Here is a 21,546-nt window from a genome sequence, read left to right on the forward strand (position 1 = left end):
TCAGTACATCCAAAATTCCAACAATATATTTTAATAGGTCATGTTAACCAATTTTGGAAAGGTTTATTGAAAAAATAGAAGTACAAACAAAGAGTTTGTTATACTTAATATTTTTGTATATGGAAATAATATCGCAGAAGATAAAAGTTACACAACAGCATCTTAAATTTAAAATCAAACAATATTTATTTTTATTTTTTCTTGTTAATTACACATTTCTATCAGAATATACAATATTTAAATAGAGTTATTCGAATAAATCGTTATTTTATATGTTAATTTATCGTATATATTAATTGTATCCTTCAGTTGCATTGTTTGTAGATGTTCTAGACGCACATATAAGTAATGTGGAATAGATATTTCATTACTGATATCGCAAAGAAAATATTAAATGTATCATGGTATATAATTAATTTATCTATATTTACAAATTCCGTTTGAACATGTTTCATCAGAATTGTTTAAAATAATAGTAATTATGGATAATTCCTCCGGCATTGTAAATTCGAACAAAATAATGTTTTTCATATAGTATTTGAATATTTTAAATAAATTGCATTCGGTATAGTATAAGCCATTATTCATAAAACCATGTTTTTTTAATAATAATAATGATTTATTTTTATCATGTCTACACAAAGATAGAAATAAGTAAAACGTCTGTATTATAATATCATTACGTTTAATGATGTGAAATTTCCGGGAATAGGTGAGAATTCACGGGAATTACACTGAAACTGCAGGAATTAATAACCATAGTTTATGCATCATAAGGCTAAATATTAAATAATAATGTATTTAATTTAAGTATTATTTATTTTTTTGGTAATTTAAATTGAAAGAATTACCTAATAAAAAACATAGAAATTAGGTTTCAATTAGGATTTATTTTAAGTCGTATATTACATTATTATCATAGTATATCAACAATTTAAAATGATGACATATTCAATATTCACCTGTAAAATAATTATTTTTCTTTAAACGATCGATTTTTGTTATTTTGTTGTAATTAAAAAACAAATAATAGTATAGATACTTAAAATTTTTACAACATTTTTCAATTATTATTTTCTATACACAATAACATTTTAAAATACTTTGACTTATTTTGTACAACATTTTTATAGACATTTATAATTTTTTCTATAAATGTCCGTAAAAACTATTAATTACTTACTGTCTAAATTCTTGATAATTCAATAAAAGTTCTTATATACCCTAAATTATTTTTATAGTTCAATAAAAATATTAATTACGTATACATGAGTAACACGACTCTTTGTTGTATACATTTGAAGTTCAAATTTTGATAAAATTCAAGATCATATCGAAACCAAAAAATATAAAAAATATATAAATACAATTATTTCAAGTTCAAATTTAGACGAAATTACATATTTAAATGATAAATAACAATTTTAATTATTTTATTATAATTTAAAAACATTATACAAAAATATTAACATATTCATTGGAGACTTAAAAAGTTTACGTATTTAATGAATTTTACTATACTCAATGTTATTTTTAAAATGCGTAGATAATATTTAAGATAGGTATTGCATATTTATACTAAGCACCTATTCAGATTGTTTTGCGGTACAGTGGTACTAACTAAAAAGTTAATAAAAATAAATAATATAAAATTACATAAATATAAATTATTTTCATAATTAAACAATATTAATAATATAATAAAATGCAATGTTTTCAAAAAACACTAAATAATCCTTATATAATACCATAGTAAAATTAATTACTTTAATATCAGTATCAATATATATATCATAAAATGTATTTAGTGATATAAGCTTCGCTATGAATTGTTTTTTCTTATTGTCTACCTTTTACTTACTTATTTATTTATTTATTTATTTTTTTTTGAGACATATTTTAATTTAAGTGTAATTAATTCAAAAACCAGAAATTCTATATAGGTTTAGGTAATTATAGTTTTCTTAAATAATTAGTTAACATATTAAATGATAATAATATAATATATCACACAATAGTATTATTTACAAAATATCGGTCATAATAATGTAAATTGGAAATTAAAATTAAAATTCTTAATTCCAGCACCACCTTTAATATTAATAATAGTATCAGCAGTATTATTACAAATTGTGCAATTAGTGTATGAGATGGATTTTATCGACTTCCTTTGTTGTTGATATTGATTATCGATAGTTCACCGAAACGTTGATAGTGACTTATTAGTTTGAAAACTTGAATGTCAAACAAAATATATTGTAGTGCATGTTTCCAGTACTTACAGTAGTTGTGTATATAAAATGTATCAAACTATTTAATGTTATAGATAAAGTAGATACCTTTGAAATACGCCATCATTATCGGTGACGCCGGTGACGTATTAGACTGCAATGCTCTTTGATGGTTCCAGTACTATATTCAAAGAACGTGATATCAATGAATTCGTCACCCATAGCCCATAGGAACTACTACCTGAATAATTATGCACTCATATGACAAATTCCCTTTATGAGCTTTGTTTTAAAATATAATAAGCAATACCTACAGTGATAATTAAACCTATTTATGCATCTTGTTGTATTGGAATTGACTAACATAATGAATTTCCTCAATAATTATTGTCGACTTACAACATGATCTAAAATCCGAGTGCATGTCAATAGAAACTATCTACATACCATTTAATTTAGATCAGAAGTTTGAAACTCAGATGAAACGGAATATCATTAATGACAATAAAGTATAATATTGTTCAGCCTATAATTACAAGTCAGCTTAAGAACATAATATAATATAATATTACAAAATGTATAATCTGTGAGTTTCATAATCTAACGATTCGATTAAATCGTTATTATATAATATAATGTTCGGCCACATGTATAACGCCCTACAATTTGTTAATGCCTACAGCCCTGCAACTGCGACTAATAATAATGTTTATAATCGTACACGATTTTATGTTATTATTGATATGATAATATTTGTAAAAGAATATTCGTGTAAAATTTGATGGTGCGAGGTCATATGAGTTTAAAAAAATGATCTTGAAGTGCCGACTATTAATCACAACGTCTAATAGTGCGAATAATACCATAGAACTCCAATTGAACGAACCCGCAGTGACCTTAGTACGATACAATAATAATAATGTCTACCTACGACGTAGAAATTTGAACAGTTTCAAATAATATAAACAGACTTATAAGTTTTCAAAAGAAACTTTATAATTTTAATTTTTTAACATTTAGTTGTACTAATTTTGCTTTAGTTTAATAATTTGTTTAGTTACCATAGTTACCGAAAAGTTTGACCTTTTCCACTCATAATCGTTCTTCGTCGTATACAATGATTAATCACTAAATTCAAATGAACACATTAATTAGTCATTGTAGTGACCAACTCAATGGAGAGGTATAGGTACTCAACGCCTTCTTTCTATACAATATAATGACAAACCCTGTTATTTTCGAATACAAATTTATACCATTCAACAACTATAACTTTCTTGATAAAAATTTTCTACAACGATATGCATATTATGCATAATATATAACTACTTGAATTCATTAATTATTTTGATGACAACTCTGGCGAAAATATTAATTTATTAAATATACAATTACATTAAAAATAACAAAATATTAAACACTCCGGAAAGTAAAGAATATATTATTGCTTTTATATCAATATTTTTATTTTAATCATTTGTTAATCCAGTAATATCAAAACTCACATTATAAAATGTTTAAAAAAACTCAACAAATGCGGTTTTAAGTTCTACTCATAATTGTGTTTTTGCACGCTACGATTTATCATTGTTTTAAAATTAATAAAATACATAATATACTATAATAATATCCTATGTCGAGCTAACACGTGAAATGTTTCAGAACATTGTGAATCTTCAAACATTTAGACTTAGTATTTTAGCAAACATTAATTAAAAGTCGTATTCTTATAATAATATGATGCTTATCATCAGGCATGTTTATACTCCCAAATTTTGGTCACCTCTTAACTACAAGGTTGTACCTTACATTAGCTCTGAGAACTGTTGAGAAACACAGAACTTAGAGGCCACCGCAATCATCATTCACCATGATATAGGTCGTCGTTTAGGTAAATCCGACAGACGTACGACCACGCGTCGTTTACGGACAACGAGAACCGCGTTGGTAGCTATTTTACGTGCAAAGAAGGTAGTCGGTTCCAATCATTTCGTGCCCCAAACTTGCACGAAACCACCCACCAGATGGACACCGCCAAAATGGTTTGGAAAAGCCACTGTGGTTCTTTGGCTTGTGACCGCGAGTGTGCTTACATTCACCTCCCTATCATTCAATCATAATTATTCGACATTGATAGGATATGATTCAGATATAATAGTAGCTGCCATACTTTATCGTATTGTAGGACAAGGCGTAAAACTAACCTCTTTGTTCCGATGACATGGACACGTTAGGACTCATCTAAGATGTTCGTCTGCCACTCAGCTTGTATATGAAAAACCCCCATAATTTCACATAATTTGAAGTCATTCCGCCAAACGGTTGAATCTCAGTCTAATATATAATTTTTGAATATATAATTTTTTTAAATTTCATATTGTGCATCTTTATGGTATATAATATATACGATTGTATTAAAAAAAAAAAGACAAATATAATAAATAATAATAAATAAACATACATCAAGTGAATAATCATAATTATTAAATAAACATATATATTTTAAATATTTAATAATAATTACTATCTATTTATAATATACTAAATTCTAAACGAAAAACAATTTAATTTAATTTTTGAGTATAAAATAATAACATATAATTTAACAATAATCATTTTTTCATTTGTATAAATAGATATTTAATACTTTAAAAAATGCATTGTATATTTTTCTATTGTATCATATTATTTTCAATAAAATAAAACGTTGTTATTATAAAATAATGTTTTGAAAGTTCGAGATTTTAAACGCTGTTTCACAACTATATTTCTTTAACAATAAAATTACTTAGTTCATGGTTTTTATAAACTCATCTTAAATAATAACCAATTACTGAGCTATAATAGATTTAAGTAATTTATCCACAAGAAAAAAATCCATCAAGTACCTAGATAATATTTTATAATGGCAATGCTCGAGGTTGTATTTACACTTATTTTTACTAACGTAGGTTAACTGACAATATTGGCAATTAATTTACGAGTATAATCAAATAATTAATACCATTTCTGATTTAGAATAAACATTATATCTATAGTAAAAAATATTTAATAAAAATAGTTTTGATAAATATTTTCTTATAGCAATGTATATTGATATTCAATTAAGGAGAACAAACTATTATAAAAGCAAGTCCCAATTTTTTGTCACGCATACAAATCCTCATTGTTCATTATATCGTCACCAAATTTTTTACTGTTATACCAGATAGTCTGCTAAAGGTTTTAGTACCACTTTTGTTAGGAAACATGTCCAATATTTTGACATTTTTAAATTTTTATAAAATTATTATGTTATTTTTATCTAAACACACTATTTGGTGTGATTACAAAACATATCTACGGGTTTCTATAGTAACAGTTTGTGTTATTTTATTTCATTTATTTCGAAAAGGGAACATAATAACTAAGAAGTTCCACAAAATATGTTGTATGTCTCTCCTGTGAAAATTTGAATTTCGGTCCTATATATATTATATATTGTAATATATAAAAATAATTGTTTAAAGCGTATAGTTAAGCAATTCAAATTTTACAGGTGAGACATAAAACTTATTTTGTGTAATTTATTATGTTCCCTTTTTGAAATAAATTAAATAAAAATACACATACTGTTACTATAGGAACACGTAGATATGTTTCGTTTTCACACCAAATACTGTGTTTAGATACAAATAACATAATATTTCTGTAAAAATCTTAAAATGTCAAAATAATATTGGATATGTTCCCTAAAAGAAGTGGTGCTAAAACTAAAATCTCCAGCAAACTGTCAGGTATAACAGTAAAAAAAAATGGTAGCGATACGTTGAACTGTATGGATTTGTATGCGTGACAAAAAATCAGGACTTGCTTTTATAGTATAGTTATTATAATTTATTAAAATAATTGTTTAAAACGTATAGTTAAGTAATCGACTACGACTGACCTCAGAATGTGTACATAGAATCGACGATGAATCAATATTATTATTGTCAACGTATATGATACGTGACCACGGTTCTGTGCTTTAAATGGTCCTGCGGGGTTGAAAGTATAGATCACTGCGTTCTAACTACAACTGACGTACTTAATCTTGAGACTTGAGTAGTTAAGATAGGTTAAACGCATCCAATTATAATAACAACCAATAGAAAAGTAGTATAGTAAGTCCACAGCGCGCTGATTGGCTGTATGATGCGAAACCCATAGAAATTTTGTTATTTAATAATCATTATTATTGTTATTCATTTAACAACGTTATAATATTATTATATAATATATTTTATAAATAAATGTTTTTATTATTTGTATTTATAATCATCAATAAAATCATACTATAGTTTAATTTAGTTTTTTTCAATATATTTATAATAAGAATTATACTCCTAAACTCTAAAGTCAAATATTATGTTCTTCTGCACCATATATTATTATTCTGACCCCAAAAATCCGGTCACCTGAACCGGATTTCCCTTTTGATTCCAGCTATTTGACTGCACATTTATAATTCTATACCTTATTATACTCGACATCTCGGTTACATCAAATGATCTATTTTCAAAAAAGTATTAAAAAGATGATCTTTTTTTACATTTATAAAATTGATTATCCTGATTAAAATAGTAACTTGGAATACTCATCTTATCATATTATTACCAATATATTTTTTCTTAAACTTTAAATAAATACATATAGTTTTGATAAAACACATTACTGTAGAACATAATTTATTATAATTGCACTAAAAAGTGTTCCCAAGTTGTCGGAATATTATTATTTATTTTTAAGACATAAAATGATTTTCCTTTATTATTTTAGACAGTCAATTCATTTTTGGATTTAGTGATTTGAATAATATAGATATAAATTGTCACAATCTAAGTGTGCTTACGGTTTATGTATGCGAGTGCAAACATACTTGTTAAGTTTTAACTGTATATATCAAGATGTATCTTTTAAGCTATTAGCTGGTACATTATTAACCTTTTTTATTTCGTTATTCTAGTGAGTACAAAACTAATAATTGTATATAAATATTATATAATTACTTAAATTTTCCATGATACGTTCCTGAATTAATTTTACAATTATTAGTAATTAAAATTATAAACTACCAAAGCAAAACATTAATCATATGTCAATATGATTGATGTTTCTAACACATAGTTACGTAACAAAGATAACTTAATGTTAATATTATGTATTATTATGATTAACCTAAAAATTCATTCAATCATCAAAACTAAAAATAAATATTGTTATATTATGCAAAACAATAAAACTAATGAAATCAATAGATTTTCATAAATTTAATAGATAATTAAGAGTAAGGACTTAAAAACTAGGCAATAAATACTTAATAAGATTTATAAATTTGGTAGGTAACATCTAAATTGATAAAGTACAATTTTGAGGCAAAAATAAATTAACATGCCATGGCACATACATGAAGTTCCGTGTAATTGATATTTATATTTAATTGTTGAGCGTAGAACTCATTTACCATACAAAACCAATACAAGTAGTATTTACTCATCACTTAGAATTTTAAATAAAATATACATAAAAAGTGGTCCGTAACTGTATATAATATACGATATAGGGGGGATTATAAGATACTAAAAATTGACGAGGCATTCAAAATAAATTATAAAAGAGACCGACAATAATTACGCTTTAGACAGTTCAGACTTGTAATATATCTAGGTGATTACCAACCAGATTTAGTAAGGTGGATAAAGAGATTTAGAAGATGAGAAAATGATTATATGGTTAAATGTATTAAATATATTTTTTTATAACTGTTTGTAACAATTTGCTATTTAATTTTTGAATAAAAGAGTTTATGCGTATTTTTATATTTTATATAAAATTATAAAAAATATCAAACGGAGTGGTTATAATGTATAATAGAACGATAGTTTATAATAATTAAACATTTTTCAGAATTCCAAAAGTTAATACAAATTCAACTCAAGCTTGGATTTCATATTATAACTTACGAAAGGTATACAATTGATGTGATATAATTTTTAAGAGAGCTAAAAAATGCTCATTTTAATTGGAATTATTACAAATGGACAAGGTTATTGACATATTAATTTTATATTTGAAGTATTTACTTCAGGAATGTTTTTTATATAATTTATTATTCATAATCGTGTGGTGAGTACATATTTACCTATATTATTATAATATTATATTGTATTTTTTTTATTGAATTCAAATTTAAACTAATAATTATTATTTAATTTGTTGATCTTTAAAGATCAAGAACAACTTTTTTTTTTTAAAGTTAAGTACTAGCTACTGAATTTTGTAAAATATAATTCACCTTATTAAACTATATTCAAAATTATATTCAATGCAATAACACATATGATTTTTCAGTCGATCATCATTCATCTATACAATTAACTTTGACTATAATCAAATTTAAATTAATTTTTTATAACTTTGATTATTTTTAACTTAATTATTTCTTTAATCTATCAACTCTAAAATAAAATATACGGACTTATTGTATAATAATTAATGTTTAATGTCTGTCGCAAACAAAAAAGTATATTAATTAATTAATGTATTTTTTTTTTAATCTCTTGTTGACTTTTAATGTTAACTTAACAAGAAATAAATAATTTACTTAACGTCATACTAAAAATTAAACAATTTTTTTAGGGAAAAAAATAATTAATTATATTATATAATCAGATATTTTCGTTATTTCAAATGACCTATACATTCTGAAGCGATCAAATGATAGCTATATAAAACTTTTACACAATGGTTATCATTCAAGTATACACAGATATTAATTAAATGTATTGAAATAAAAGTGTCATAAATAATATCCAGCAGCGTGGTACCCTAATGGCAAAATATTTAATTACTATTTTTAATCTAAAAGTATTGCTATGTAGTATGTATAGTTTATTAAAAATACATATCTTATACAGTCTATTTATTTCCTGCTCATAGTATAAATAAATTGTTAATTAATATAAACTAGGTAATTAAATCATTAAAAAAAATTATACAGAATTAATAATCATAAATATTATTTTAACTTTATATAATATATGTATATAAACTAATGCAAATTATTACTTATTTTAAACGAAGATAATTGGATAGCATTTTTTAAAAATTAAATGTGTTTAAAGTTAATTTATACTGTTTAAACCATTAATTTAAAAAAAAATTCATTCTACACATTTTTTTATTTCAACTAATGAATCTGTATACCTAACAGTTAAATAATTAAACCAGTTGTATGAGTATGTAAACCAAAAGAAAACGGAATACAATAGTAATCTCAATTGCAAATAAGTATAGTATAAATTATTTATGCACACTATTTTATTATTTGGCACAAAAACTACAAAAATACTGAAATACTTTCAATTTTTTTAAAACTTTAACTGTAGAAAAATTGTATTTTTAAAAGTATATTTACTTATTTATATTTGAAAAAACGCTACAAATAATATTATTATTATAATAAAAATATTATTAACGAATAATAATAATGATTATTTTACTTGAATTATTCGAGAAAGTATTTTTTTTTTTTAGTATTAAAAATGTTATTGGCAAAATATGTGTTTTTATTCCAATATATGCATATTCAAACCTCTGACGTCAAACTACCTACGTAAAATTAATATTATTATTATTATTATTATACTGATATAATATATATACATAGATAGATAGATACTGTTCAATAATATATATACTGTACACAATATGTATGCATAACATGATGTTAAACCGCTTATTAATATTAAATACCTAAACATATCGTACATTTTAGTATACGACATAGGTATATCATTCTTAATTTTTAAAACTATTGAAAACTGGTTAATCTAATTTCTGTTATTAATATTTAAACTTTACACTTCAAGTTATGTGTTAATTTATAATAAAAATATTATTTTATTTACATTTTTTTTTATATATATATATATAATTTTAAAGTTTAAAAATATAGCTTTAACAATTTTAAAATTTTTACCAGTTAAAAGATATAAAACAAAATGAATTACTAGACTTGATAGTTTTTGAAACTATTCAATAATTAATTTTTAGAAATTAAAGCAAAATTAACTAATGACATTTTGATATTCGAATAAACATTATATTTTTGGTTACTGAATCAAATAAAATTATACCTACCTATATATTATAAAGCATAATAATATGATATTATTATTATTATTATTTTATTGCCTATTAATGTTTTTATGCCAATTAATTTCTAAATTGTCATGTTAATTATTTTTACATCCATTTATACAAGTTCTTGAATAGTATAATAGAATATTTTAAATGAATAGACATTTTATACAATTTATAACTTTTTCATGAATAATAATTTACTTTTGTTCTTGACTACCTATATACATTGAGCATTCATAAATAAGTGAGTTAAGTGTCGAACTTAGTCTGTTGAATAATCTTAATTTCAGTGTATGTATATGAAAGAATGTAAGTACACAAACAAACATATTTGCATATATTATGATGATAAGCATATATAGGTATATATTTTTCAAAAACAAGTGGATTCTTTCACTGTATATCTCACTCTTCGTCGTTTATCACTATTCATCTGTATGTAGTATGTATGTGCTAAAAAAAAAGTATTTTATTTACTTATTGTATGATATGAGCATGGATTGCACATACTCTTTTATAAAATAAAAAAATAAATAATGTAGGTATGTATATTTCAGTAAGACTACTAATGTCTATTTTAATTTCTATTTAACATCATTTCATTATTTAAATACTTAAACAAAATGTTAAAACCTAATACTTTTATCAAATGTATTACATTAATAATTTTAAATTTAATAGGTTTTATTCAATGTTTCACTGAGAATACGAATTAATATGATATGAGGTATCTAAAACTATATCATTGAACACATACAGTTAATATACTTAACTTTTATTTAAAAATAATTAATAATATAATTATTTATAAATATTTGATATTTTAAACACAAATCTCGAGTAGGCATAGCTACATTTAAATCAATTTAACTAGACTTGTATGAATACAAAATAAAACTAAGAATTGAAAATAAACAAAAAACTCAAACATGTGTTATCTACATACCAGTTTACTACACACGTACATTTTACAATAATTGAATCTAAGTAACACAAAAACTTAGATTTACGGCCATATATATGATTAACCTTGTAAAATAATTTAAAAAATATACATAATAGGTACCTACAATGCTATTATTTTTTATGCTTTATAGTCATATCATTATTTTAATATTAAACGTCTATGTCATAAAAGAAGAACGTGTTTCAGTAAAGTTACTTAAAACAATGTCTTAAATAGCAGATTTATTTTTATATTTTAAGTAAATATAAAGAAATGTTTACTTAAAAAGTCTTTCACTCTTGGTCAGTTTAATTTGGTTATTTCCCAAACGTGACGCGGTCCAAGGTAGCCGTTTTACGTATAGTAGTTTACGAATTGCTATCATTATATAGCAGGTACTATCAACAGTCCGAGGTGAAGACTTTCCCAACACCAGTAACTATGAGGTATTATTATAGACTGCTGTTGTCATGCTCCGTTCGTCTATGAAACAGCTGCGCCAGCTAGTGAGCTGCAATTCTATATTATAATGTTATTATTATATTCACTGTTACCACTTGAAGGACTATTATAGTATAGCTTTATATGTATAGTATTATTTTATGCTTCATGCCTATGTATATATTATTTATAAAACATAATATAAAAAACTCAACAATTCTTATTTACGTTTGCTAACATTTGACGGTCGCTCGTCTCGATGATATTATTTATACTTGTGTTTTAAGACTTCAACATTATGATTAATGGCGTTAAATAATGATACACAATATTTATCTGTAAGTCTCGTCGTCCGGTATGTACCAATATATAGGTAGGTACCTCGAAATTTCAATGTGTGCTGTTGGTACAAATTCAAGTGAAAGGACACCATACATAGGCATCCGGAACTCTTCGAATACTCAAATAAATGCAGATACCGTTTTTCCGAGTTTATTATTTTCCACACCACTGCTACACTTGCATTATTTTAGTATGTTATGAATTTTCGCAAAATGTACACCAATATTATGGTAATAAGTAGCTGCCATATTATAATAATGTGTACCCATAGCTGATGAAGATATTAAAATAAGGATTTTTGTTTATAAATTTCATTGTGCTGTTTTTACAAAGTGCATCAGTAATCACAGTTTCTACTTTTACTCGATTTGCATGATATACATGTACTCCGACTGTGACAAACGGTCGACCGATCGGTATATTTGTTTTTTTTTTTGTTTTTGTTTTTTTTTTTAAGTGACGCTAAAATTATGAAAGTTAAAATCAAACTGGTTTTAGTCGACACGATTTGCAAACGAAAAAGGCTTATTCGGCGAGAATATAACTCAAAAATAAAATACGAGATATCGCCAACCAGATCACACAGCCGGATATCCGGATATATTATATTGTTATGCAACCGTATACGATATTGTGTTTCGACGTTTCGTACCTATACATAATATCTTGACGACGACCAGTCCGACGTAAAAAGTCACCTGCCCCTTCCGGTGCCGGACCTACAGTCTGCTCGACCACGTGATCCGGCACGTGCAGCAAGTTCTCCCGAAGTAGTACCCACTCTCTTTCTCCTCGCCGTCTCCCCTCCATCTTAGAACAGCGTCCATTGCCAAGGTGGAGGAATACACTGTAATTGGCCGTGTCCGTGGCATAAAATTTCACGCGAGGCATCTACCGTGAAAAAAAAAACGCAGAAAACGTTATTTGTTGCACGTTAAAACCGACCTCGTCTCTCTGTTACTCTTCCTCTCACCCGACGACCCGACTCCAGCCATCTGTACTCACGGCAAACACAGTTGTTCTAGTGTTGTGTTGTCCCGAAGACCATAGTGCCGGTAGTCGCATGTTATCGCCGACGCTGGTCGTACCATCGTCGACCAACACGCCGCGCCGTGACAACCGCGAGTCGTGTAAAGTGTCAATATCATAATACTTAACGTAATAGTCAACCCGTGACAATAATAACAAGCGCGATTTGGTGTAAGTACGTCGGTATTGTACGCGCACGTAGTACAGACATAAACATCACTGCGAATAAAAAAAGGTACGTTCGACACTATTGTTTATAATAGTGGGTACCTCTACTTATTTATAATATGTGAAATCAATTATTATAGTGGCATTAAGAACTTTAAAGAAATAAAGATAATAAAACCCGTTATTGATTTATTTCGTTCTATAAGACGGTACCTAACGGTAAATTATGTGGACCTATATTTATGTTCGTTGACGTTTGACATACCTATTGAAAATTCATTTTCAATAAATACAACTGAATTGATAAAAAAAAAAAAAAAAGCAAATCGTATTTATCGTTTAATTCGTCCTATTTATTTTATTGAAAAAAAAATACCTTAATTCTCCAGACTGCATAGAGGAACCTCGATTTTATTTTCAAATATATTGAGGCACTTTTATAATATTATTATGTATATATAAACAGAAAAATACCACAATTTCTTCCTTGTATAAGATTTACTTGATAAATTGATTAAATTATAAGTACCTATAACAAAAATAGTTTTATAGAATATGTATAAAAAGAAAAAACATAAGGAAAATACTTCGACGATTTTACTAAATTTATTCTTATAACTTATAACTTTCCAATTCAATTTTAAATTAATCAAGTGAACAAGTTGAGTTTCAAAAATGTATTATATAACATCAAACTTCTAACATTTTATTGAATAAAATAATTTTACCATATTACACCACACGCTTTGTGTATATATTATTATAATACTTGTATAATGTATATCATGTATATAACACATTTTAAATAAATTAAATATTTAATTAGTTAATAATTTAGAAAAATGCACATCGAATTGTAAATTAAAATATTATCATTTTATTGTTAATTGCATTGGTATAATTTTATTTTATTTATTGAAATATTCCGAGTTAAATTAAAACGTGCTTAAATTAATTGTATCTTACAAAAATATTAGAAACATAAACTAATTATGCATTTAGTTTTTTAAATTTAAATAAATTATAAAATCCTTTGTTTGATTTTTTGATAACTAGTATTTAAAATATAGGTGCAACTGTTAAATTTAATATGTATCAGTAGTTTATAAATGTTTTATGCTATTATTTGTTTTAAGTTTTAATATTAATATTTCTATCATACTTTTTCGGTGTATAAGTATATATTTTTATTATTTATTATATGATACAATAATTGTATTTTATTATTTTACAATACACAATTCAAAATATATACATAGCAATTTTTTGCCGAGTAATAAACATAACCTTAAAAACCTCAACTAATCTTATATTAATAAAATTATTACACGGAAAAACAAGTTTTATGCATACAACACATAAACTTGTTTATTAATAGTTAAATATTTACAAAAAAATTTTAAAATCTGTAAACAAATAATTTTAAATAGAAATTTAAGAAATGTTCGTAAAATGTATAAGTTTTTGATAATATTATGAATAATAAAATTTACTTAATTTAATTGATTTCAGCATTTTTGTAATTAAAAAAAAAAACTATAATCTATTTTAACAAATATTCAGGAGTTGGAAATATATAGAATTTATTACCTACAAATATAAAATAAAATCTATACTCCAATAACTTACTTTTAATTTTGAAAATACATTTTAACGTGAATGTCTATTTCTAATATTTTTGGTTCAATTGATTTCATTTCATAACTGTTTATAAAGTTAAGTTTTATAATTTTGAAAAATATAGACTTACTGTGCATTATATCATTAAACAATAAACATATATAAAAACAAAATACCTTTTCTGTTTATTAAACAGGCAAACAAACTAATATAGATGTGTAAACAAAATTCAAAATTATATTTTAAAAATTCAAATTTTAGTTCTTATAAACCACTGTTATCTACTAAAGTATGAAGTATATCAGTGTTATAAAGTAAGATATTTAAATACCTACCTTACATTAACAATCATTTATTATATAATTAGCATAAAATATTTTAGTTAATAATTATTGTCAATATTTAAAATATTTCAGAAGACATATTAAGCTGTACTATTAAAAATAAAAATTATACCATAAATGATAAAATTAAAGAAAAACGTCAAATTTTCAAAATCTTTTGTTTAGCATAAAAGTGATAGAATTAAAATGAAAAAAACAATTATTACTATATAATAAAATACTAAACTAGGTATTTAATTAATAAATTTAATAAATACTCCAAGTCATTATTTATTGTTTTTTTTTTTTTTTAAAAATAGGTAGGAATAACAAAAATCGACTTAGTATAACTCATTTTGATTACATAAATTATTCGTTACGCTTTAGATGACTCTAAACCAAAATTTACTAAATCAGTTTCTCGATGAGCAATATAAAAAAACCTTGATCTGTATTTCCACCACAGTGGGTTTTAGACAAAAATTAAAATAAAATCATTATAATCAAACCAAAAATGGAAATCTTTATCTATGTTAGTACGTGACTTAATATTTTGCATAATTTATCAATATTTTTGTTCAAAACTATTTGAATTGTTTCGTAAGGTTTTTTTTCTTTATCGTCTGTTCAGAAAGATGGAGATAGCAAGTAACGTCAATGCAGCGTTTTCTTAAGAAAACAAACGAGAAAATCAAAGATAAAACGTTCGATCAATAGATAAGGTTGCACAAATCTTGGGAGCACTCCTTCTTTCATAAAAACTGACAAAAATAATTGAAAAAAAAAAAAAACGAAAAAGAAAATTCCATCATCGTAAAACCAACATATTTTACAATACATACCAATATTCGATCAATTTTATAATTTATAAATATTCAATTAAACAAATTCCAGTTCTTATTAAATATCTCTTAAAATTAAAAAAAAACTATTAATATCATTATAATAATGTTACAGATTATCTAAAATGAACATAATATTATAGATACCTATAATTATTGTTCATTTTGATCAATAACGTAAGAAATATAATATTATGAATACGTTTTAAAATTTAAATCATGTACACACATCCACCAAGATGACTCAAATTAATTTCTAAAACTCAAATGTTGATAATTATTCTGTATTAATATAGACTTTAAATCGTTTGCCTTCTATATAGTATAGTTAATTTCATCTTACGAAATGATTTAAAAAAAAAATGTACCAATGAGCAACAATAATAATAATAATAATAATAATAATAATAATAATAAAAAATGCTTATTATTTATACCGAACTCGAGTATTGAATATTTTTTAAAATGAAATAAAATCTCTCTCGATACAAATCCAGGCCATTGCACACGTATTTTTTATGCACATGCTCGTGATTATAATAATATTATTATTATTATTATTATTGTTTATCCGACGGCGGACTCTGTCAGTTTCGTCTCAGCGAGTCCGGCACCTCGTCGTTACACCCATATGGGTATCCGAAGGTCGTCTCGATAATGTCACATCGTACCGCGTCCAACCCTTCGATTATATTATGTGTAGCAGCAGGTCTATCCGAAACTGTATTGCAAATGTGCGGTACACATATAATACACATATACGTATTGCGCTATAATATATTATTCAACAGAGTCCGTTCTTTTTTTCACGGTCTTTATCGATACGAAATAATATAATATATTTTACCGGGATTCCCGTCGGTATATAATAATATAATGCGGACTACCTACGCAGCAGTGTCAACGGCAGCGACGAACCGGGCGTGGCGTAAGTTATCACGTCTTTTATTATCTCATCGACAATGTACGAACGCTATTTTTCGGTACATATATTTATGTGTGAGTGTGTGTGTGCGTGCGTGTATTAGGTACTTAACGAAAAAAAAAATGAACGCACCACACAACGTGTAACGTTATATATTATTATACATTCGCTGTACCTATGGCCCTAGGAAAAGTATCATCTTTTGGTGGTTAGATTTGTGCGCGAAATTGTGGTGGTGTCGCCGTCGACGTCGACGCGTATTGACACGGCGTAAGTTTGAGACCGACCGAGTGGCGCGACGGAAACAGCCATGACCTTATGATATATATATATATATATTCGTTCATAAATCATTGTCTACTTCACACATCCGCGACTGCCACCTCTTCTACCTCTGCCGCCTCTACTACTGATCTCACAGTCGTGTTGATCTCATTAACGGCTTATATCAAATGTGAGCGCGAACACCGTCCCCTATCCTGATAATATAATAACGCTCGACAACTTACTCAAAATTTCGGTAGACCTGGCACAATATATAATTATCTAATACGTGTACTCGAAGCCGTACATGATAATATGTAAAATTGTTGCTATTTTCATAAATGTTCGAGATTCATGCGAGCCTTTGATTGGTTTTCTGACACACCTATACTCATTCCCGTTCAAAATATACTGTACATCAACCTCATGTGTAGTTAGAAATGTTACAATGCGAGGTAATTCAACAAGCGTTAGAGCCTCTTTAATAATTTTACCTAAACATTTATTATTTACTTATTTAAATTCTGATTTTTATAATTGTTCGGTATATTGTGTAATATCTGCGTTTTTAAATACCTACTCATATTTTGAATACCGTTTAAAGACATTTTTGATACACTAATAATATTCTTAGATATTTTGATTTGTTTATACCATTATAAAAAAGTATCGTGTAATTTTAAAAACAAATAAACAATAAAAATTAATCTTTAAAATTGTAAATTATTGTGATATGTGTCTAAATCGAAATTTAAACAAAGTTATGTAATTTATGAGAATTTTAATACAGCTTTACTGATTAGTATTTCTTATAAATTGTAATTAATGTACCATAATTCCTATACTTATTTATATTTGATTAAATACAATATTAATTTTATATTTTATAAAAAGTCGTTATTAAAAATAACTACCTTTATGACATATAGTTATTATTAAGAAACTTTTCGTTGTTGGTTCAGATGCATCGACATTTTCAAAAAAAATCATGAATTAAATTCTTAAGAATTCACATTTAAAATTGGTATTTAAGATTTGGAAAAGTATAAATAAAATATAACAAGACATTTTTAAATGCTATAAAAAGCCGAATATAAAAAAATATGGTCCTGACGTATACCATTTTAAAAGATGAGATTTTTTTTCAACGTATAATTTAACGATAAAAAGTACTGAGCATGGAAGGTGAATACATTTAGAAGTATATTAATACAGTGTAGACAGAAAAATAAAAAACAAATAATAAGCACTTCTGTAGGTCACTGATCACTGTATAGTCAGCGTATACATAACATTATAATATTATAATAATATATTAACAGTTACCGTTATAATACGTAAACCAGTGCGATAAAAAAATAAACCATGGGTGGAAAGGGCAACAATTAAGATTTCTTTATATAACTCTTGTTAAGTTTGTATATAATCATATTTTCGATGCACTACATTAATAAACTGCTTAAATTTAATATAATTCAACTTAAATATTAATTTTAGATCCTTACCACATGACGAACGTATTGGTTTTACCATCACGTGTTTTTTATTTGTATTTCGTTACCTTAAAAAAAAAAATCCTGATAAACGAAAATTTTAAGTTGTAAACAACAATAGTTTTTGTTATTTTGTTGTAATTGAAGTATGATCAACACTAAGCACTTGACATTTTCATAATATATTTATACAACGGATAAACCTCCATAGAATTTAACATAAAATTAGGTTTATTTGGTAGTTTAAATATTAAAACCACAAAATATGTACTCGAGGTAAACATGAAATACAAAACATAATCTTAATGTCAATATTTAAATATTTAACAACTATAAGAAAATTTAAGCATCGATTGTATGTTTATAAACGTATTATCAAAAAAAAAAAAATATATATGTATAATATTTCCTATTTTTTAATACAACTTAAGGTCCATAATAAATTCTAAAATAATTTATCTGTATACATTTATAATATCTCTTATTATTGGATAACTGCGTTTTATTCATGTGACTACATAATTCATCAGTTCATATAAGATAGTTCAAATCGATCAATGAAAAAATTATTTTGAATAACACAAAACTAATCAATAAAATATTGGGAAAATAGGAAACCCCTATGTTATACAGTAGGTATCGAATATACCCTGTCATTGAGTAATTTATCGTAATGAATGTATTCAATGATAAATTATTACTTACGATAAACAATTTTGAGTAAAGACGGACTATATATCTTATGATACTTATTCTATATTTTTATACTACTATATATATATAACAACATAAGTAATTTATTTTTCTATATAATGTAAGTAAAACGGTGGGTCGAATTAATATTTGTCGAAAATAATGCATTTAATATATTATTTTTATTTAATTAATATAATACAGCATATACTTAAATTTTTGATCATGCATTATTGTTATTAACTTTTGAAAAAATATCAAGTTACCGGTATAACGGTTTGAATAAGTTGGTGGTATACATAGTCATTAGCTTAAAATAAACCTGAATATTTATACATTATATACTATAGTAATATATGTATAGTATTCAAATCCCCGTAAAATGTTGTTATTACAAAAAAAGTCTAATTATTATTCTTCGTTTACATATCTAATTTATTTCAAATTTTAAACTTTGACCGTCTAATATAAAACAATTTTTGTAAATATTCTTTAAATTTTTTAGTTCCAGTATGAACCATTAATGATCAAAATTATATTAAGATACCAAGCTTTTTGAGCGAGTGATTTTTTTTTTAATCGACATTTTATAGGATAAAAACTGAAATAAAGAAAGTCAAAATGTTTTGAAAGCTACTCTATTTATAAAAAAATAATACTGTAAACAACTGGTAAACATTTTAAGTACCAACAAGTTTTAATTTTGAATCACAACAAAATAAGAAAATTGATTTTGTCAAAAACTAGTTTTGCATAAAAATGTATTTTGCATTTTTCAATAATTAAGAAAAGAGCTGGATATTTTTTACTTTAAATCCCAAAATTATCAACTAGATTTACATTCCCAGCAAAAAAAAAATATTGATATTCATAATTTAAGCTTTTTTATTACTCAAGAGTATTGACAAAAAAAAACACACACACACACACATAATTTTAAAATCAATACAATCATCGCTGCGCTCAGAATCTAAAATAAACTCTCATGTGCATGCGTTGGTTCCGGATTAACGAACATGTCAAATATATTTTTTAATAAATATTAAGGACAAAATAAAATCCGTTAGCATGTTTATAGGAAGTCAATTGTATTGCGTACAATATGAAATATCCTTTCACCTTCATGTACTTAATATATAATTTAGTTCCTATACATATTAATAATTAACTTTTACTTGAACATAGCAAATTAAATGAGTATGCACTTCTTAAAATGAAAAACAACATTCTACAAGGTCGTTAGATACTCATATTTATACACAAACTATAGTTTAACTTTAAATAAATCACTGATTTATTTTTCATGGTACAGAATATTATAGTCGTGCAGAATCGATCAACTTAATCTAAAAAAATAGGTCCACAAAAACACACACACACAAAAAAAAGTAAATGTAAATGTAATTAGAAAAAAGTTAATAAAAATCTCTAAAATATTATTATATTCTTAAATATTTTATCTATAGAATGAACAATTATTTTAAAACAATAAATGATAAGATTTATTTAAAATCATAACTTAAATTATAAATGTTGTTTATTTAAATAAATACATGTACCTACCTATTGTACCTATTTATCCATCTGGTAGGTTAGACGATATAATAAAAATTGTTTTCGAGTATTTACAGTAAAAAAAAGGTTTAATCATTTCATTTTAAAATTACCCATTTTTGAAAAAGTTATTAAAAAAAAAAAATGAAAAATGTTGTATCATTTATTAAATTACAAAAAAATACATGAATTCTCAGATATTTATCAAGCAATCTAAAGTAAATATGCAAATCCCTGAACTTTTGGTCCCAAATATTATTACGTTATGCAAATAGACATAATTAGCATTGGCTAGTGTTACACTGCCTTCGTTAAAACGTAACCCAATTTACAATTGACATGCTTGAGATAAATCTGATACTATTTAAAAGTTAACTGATCAAGTATCTATTGTTTTATAAAAGATTAAAACAATATATGGAATAATAGATTTGGTGATTATTATGCACGTGCCATTATACGTGCTCTATTTAAAATTAGCCACTATGTATAAGTAGTACACACGTATA

General features: G+C 25.0%; 1 protein-coding gene across 3 annotated transcripts in view; it reads right to left on the reverse strand.

Moving 5' to 3' along the window:
- LOC114119424 (probable G-protein coupled receptor No18) overlaps positions 1-21,546 on the reverse strand; it is a 127,042-nt gene that overhangs the window by 56,106 nt on the left and 49,390 nt on the right. The window contains exon 1 of one of the 3 annotated variants that reach the window (XM_050202950.1): positions 6,160-6,478. The exons of the other annotated variants lie outside the window; for them this stretch is intronic. The gene's annotated coding sequence lies outside the window, so the exon portion shown is untranslated. Of the gene's footprint in view, positions 1-6,159; positions 6,479-21,546 lie in introns of those variants that run through there. 3 annotated transcript variants of the gene reach the window in all.

The sequence above is a fragment of the Aphis gossypii genome, chromosome 3 (genome assembly GCF_020184175.1).
Source record: "Aphis gossypii isolate Hap1 chromosome 3, ASM2018417v2, whole genome shotgun sequence".
NCBI classification, from domain to species: Eukaryota; Metazoa; Arthropoda; class Insecta; order Hemiptera; family Aphididae; genus Aphis; species Aphis gossypii.